This window comes from Macrobrachium nipponense, chromosome 31 (genome assembly GCF_015104395.2).
Source record: "Macrobrachium nipponense isolate FS-2020 chromosome 31, ASM1510439v2, whole genome shotgun sequence".
Lineage (NCBI taxonomy): Eukaryota > Metazoa > Arthropoda > Malacostraca > Decapoda > Palaemonidae > Macrobrachium > Macrobrachium nipponense.
The window spans coordinates 50,656,823-50,662,109 of record NC_061093.1 but is presented as its reverse complement, the minus strand read 5'-3'; positions in this window follow the sequence as shown (position 1 = coordinate 50,662,109).

Genomic DNA, 5,287 nt, shown 5'->3' with positions numbered 1-5,287 from the left:
AAGAAATCTGGAACTAGATGTGGTAGAGCAAGAAATCTGGAACTAGATGTGGCAGAGCAAGAAATCTGGAACGAGATGTGGCAGAGCAAGAAATCTGGAACAATATGTGGCAGAGCAAGAAGTCTGGAACGAGATGTGGCAGAGCAAGAAATCTGGAACTAGATGTGGCAGAGCAAGAAATCTGGAACTAGATGTGGCAGAGCAAGAAATCTGGAACTAGATGTGGCAGAGCAAGAAATCTGGAACGAGATGTGGCAGAGCAAGAAATCTGGAACTAGATGTGGCAGCGCAAGAAATCTGGAACGAGATGTGGCAGAGGAAGAAATCTGGAACTAGATGTGGCAGAGGAAGAAAGCAGAGGAAGAAATCTGGAACTAGATGTGGCAGAGCAAGAAATCTGGAACTAGATGTGGTAGAGCAAGAAGTTTGGAGCTAGATGTTGCAGAGCAAGAAATCTGGAACTAGATGTGGTAGAGCAAGAAATCTCTAGTGCGGAGACTCAAAATTCTTAGATTTCCAGTGCTTATTGACACTCACCTTGATTCCTCATATTCCTAAGAGAGCTTGACCCGTTCACCGCTTTTGGTTCGTTAAGGCATTTTTGGTGTTAATGTGAAGAAGATTTCAGTTCTAATGTTTAGTGTTATAAAGTTGTGATAAGCTGGGGTCTATTTGAGCAGGCACTACTCTGTTTCATTACTGTATTTTGAGTCGAAGTTCCCATTTTCCACGAGGTCAGCTTTCCAATTGAATTCTAAGGGCATGTCAATTAAATGTCTTCGTTTTTTCCGTATGTTGGAAATAGAAATAGTTTCATTTTGTTAGTATCTAAGTTAGTATCCCAAAATGTATTAAATATCGTAAGATATTGTTTTAATTTTTCTAGTTACTGATCTGGTTTGTGATGCTTTGTTCCGCAGTGTGAGGAAATCCAGACATCTCCTGTGAACATTTCACCTAAATATTTCCGTTAGTTAGCATACGTCTAAATAAAAAGATACAAAAAACCTTCTAAACAAAAACGAGAAACTTCGAAATGTTTGACAAATGTTTCCCGATAACATCGAGGAAATTCAGAATTGTCAGACACGGCGAGATTTCTTTCCTTTCATTGCGAAACTCAATGAAACGCCATTTCTTTTCAACTCTTATTAGTATATTTTCTCTTCTACGACTTCGGTTCTGTTCAGTCCTATTGGGAGCAGCTGAATCCTTTGAACGTTCTTCGCACAAAAGCTGTTAGACGCTTATGACGTCTAGACCCTTTTGTGGTTCTCATTCTTTCTTCTCTCTCCGTTTGCCTTCGAGGTGAATGAACCGAGTGAGTGAATAACCGCCGATAACTGACATTTGTCTCTCGAAAATTATGAACCCGTACCGAGAAAATTAGCCCGGCATTTGCAAGGATTGAAAGCGTGCTCTCACTTCATTATTCCTACTTTGGAAATGGTTTAATAATCAAATGCAAAAGTAAATGCGTATTTGGCACATACTCATAGTTAGTTTATTGACAAAATGTACAATACATTATGTAAATAACATGAATTTATAGATGAGTCCATTATTTTGATTACAAAAATAATTGAGCACAAAACATAGTTTTAGACACACATACATCTATATATATATATATATATATATATATATATATATATATATATATATATATATATATATATATATATAATATATACATATAAACCATTTTGGAGCACAACACTGACTTCCAGGCCGGTTTTCAGGTACAGTACAGACGGCCAACGAAGCATTGGCGTAGTATCTTAATTCATTGTTCGTTATGGAAATATTGCCATATGCAGGTGCCAGATTATTTACTTAACAATAAATAACATTTCCTTTCAAAGGTGCTATACTTGAAATAAATTACATTAGAACTGAGTAGACTTATTCAATGTATTAAAGGTAATTATTTTGCAAAGTAAGGAAAATATATACCGATGGGTCCACGATTTCTAATTTTATTCTCAACTCTAGCTTCGTGACAGCATAACGAAGATTTTGAAGTTGGCTTTGTTGCCGCTCGAGTCTTGACTCAACGTATCGTACTGCTCTGGGGTGTTGTCATTTCGTCTCCTACAACTGATAAATAATACATCAAGGCGTTAACATTCTTTGAAAACGATGTTTAGTTAAACAAATTTTGTCCTTTGATCGATAAAATAATTTGCATGACACATTTAGTGGGCCTAAATTGCACTTCTGATTTTCCCACATGATTTGCCTAGGTCTATTTTCAGCAGTATACTCTCTCGGATACGTAATATTAATATGAATATTTAAATCGAAAATATATATATATATATATATATATATATATATATATATATATATTATATATATATATATACATATATATATATATAATATATAATATATATATAGTATATATATCTGCTTTATTAAAATATTCCCGTTATTCTTGTTTTATTAGCCATGTTCGCCTTTCTACTTATCCTTTTCATTTTTCTCTGATTCAAAGATTTCACGATTCCTACTTTCATTTTCACATTTTCACTCTGCTGTGTCATCTCATAACTTCTCTCTCTCTCTCCTCTCTCTTCTCTCTTCTCTCTCTCTCGTCTCATTATTATATATATATATATATAGATATATATATATACATAACATACATACATACATACCTACATACATACATACATACATACATACATACAAACACACATACATTTACATAGAGAGAGACAGACAGACAGATAGAGTGGAAAATTTTAAATGAAAGTGGATTATTTTAAACCATTGAGGGACTGTTGTTTTATAAGCGAAATTTTAACAAGATATATACATCACAAACACATATTAACGTAGCATATGTATATATATATATATATATATATATATATAGATATATATATATATAATATATATAATATAATATATATATATCTATATATAATATATATATATTATATATATATATATATATATTATATATATATTATATATATATAACCTTTCATGAATTCATGTCTGGAATTATATATATATATATAAGGTTTCGTGAAGTTATGTCTGGAATTGAAGATTTATATCAGAAGAGAGCGGGAAAAGAGAAAACTATCATTCCTCTCTAAGCTTCGTAGGATTCGGCAAAGCGTCTGTTCTATACAAGGATTGTATTAGGAACTGTATGGGAAGCAATAAAAAGAAGAGCTTAAGAGCCCTCGCCAAGAAGACCTTTTTCGAAGGAATTTCAGAACATTCTTTAGGAGATGTTCAGGTTTCGCTTCCCCGGAAGAATCTTTCCACAGGTATTTAATCTGAGGGGTAACAGAAGAAGAGACGTTGCAGTTCATGTAATTGGCAATTTTTCTCTTACCTCTTCCGTCCTTTGCGAGAGGAAAACGTCAAAGAAACAGCGGGAGAGGCAAAAGGGGTCAAAAGTTTGACAAACTTTTTTTAGTTCCTCGCGTTCCATGGGCGCCTGTTATGAAGACTTTAACAACTTGGTAAACTCCTCGAAACTATGTTGATTAAAGGAGCTGTACCCCTTTACTGCTAGACCTTATTGGAAGGGGGAGAGGGGATGTCCGCTACTCCGGATCTGATATTACAGGTCTTTCTCACTTCGAAGAGGAGAGAGAGAGAGAGAGAGAGAGAGGAGAGAGAGAGAGAGAGAGAGAGCGAGAGAGTCTTTTCACTTCTTTTCTTCAAGGTTTTACTGTCTCTATTTTTATAACACTTTCCAAGACGGTAATTTTCCTAAAAACATAACTTTGAATTGTCCAACTGCTTCATAATGTGTATTGCAATGTGTATTGCACCAGCGAAGAAAACTAGTGGTAAAATTTTACCTGCCAAATGTACACTGTGAATTGTGTATATATTTTTATGACTGTCGGAAGGACACCGAATGCTATATCTTAACCCAAAAAAAGCCATTGGAAAGCACAAACTTAACCCCCCTCCCCCCCACACGCACACACACACAAAAAGAAAAAAATAATAAATTCACTGTAGTCTAGTTGCTTCCATGAACAGAAATATAAAACAAGAAAAGCTTATAAAACATCTCAATCAACTATATGAGTATGCCAATTTTGACGTAGAACACTAAAATCCTATACAGAAGAGAATTAGTGTCAAAAGCACACAAAAAATGCATATGGTGATTTAATATGAGAATAAGTGTATTGAAATAAAAACGCAAATCAAGAAGGCTAAGAACTAGTAAGCACAAATGGAATGAATATAACGTAAGAAAAGCTGTTGCTCACAATTATTGGGCGTACATAATAAAGAGTTTGACTAGACTACAAATTCACAACTCAAAACTTGTCTGGGACTAGAAGTGGCAGAGCAAGAAATCTGGAACTAGATTGTCAGAGCAAGAAATGTGGAACCAGATGTGGCAGAGCAAGAAATCTGGAAATGGATGTGGCAAAGCCAGAAATCTGGGACTAGATGTGGCAAAGCAAGAAATCTGGAAATAGATGTGGCAGAGGAAGAAGTTTCGAATCAGATGTGGCAGAGCAAAAAGTTTGGAACGAGATGTGGCAGAGCAAGAAATCTGGAAATGGATGTGGCAAAACAAGAAATCTGGAATCAGATGTGGCAGAGCAAGAAGTTTGGAACGACATGTGGCAGACCAAGATCTCTGGAAATGGATGTGGCAAAGCAAGAAACCTGGAACTAGATGTGGCAGAGCAAGAAGTTTGGAACTAGATGTGGCAGAGCAAGAAATCTGGAACTAGATGTGGCAGCGCAAGAAATCTGGAACTAGATGTGGCAACACAAGAAATCTGGAACTAGATGTGGCAACGCAAGAAATCTGGAACTAGATGTGGCAACGCAAGAAATCTGGAACTAGATGTGGCAGCGCAAGAAACCTGGAACTAGATGTGGCAACGCAAGAAATCTGGAACTAGATGTGGCAACGCAAGAAATCTGGAACTAGATGTGGCAGCGCAAGAAATCTGGAACTAGATGTGGCAGCGCAAGAAACCTGGAACTAGATGTGGCAACGCAAGAAATCCGGAACTAGATGTGGCAACGCAAGAAATCTGGAACTAGATGTGGCAGCGCAAGAAATCTGGAACGAGATGTGGTAGAGCAAGAAATCTGGAACTAGATGTGGCAACGCAAGAAATCTGGAACTAGATGTGGTAGAGCAAGAAATCTGGAACTAGATGTGGTAGAGCAAGAAATCTGGAACTAGATGTGGCAGCGCAAGAAATCTGGAACTAGATGTGGCAGCGCAAGAAATCTGGAACTAGATGTGGCAGCGCAAGAAATCTGGAACTAGATG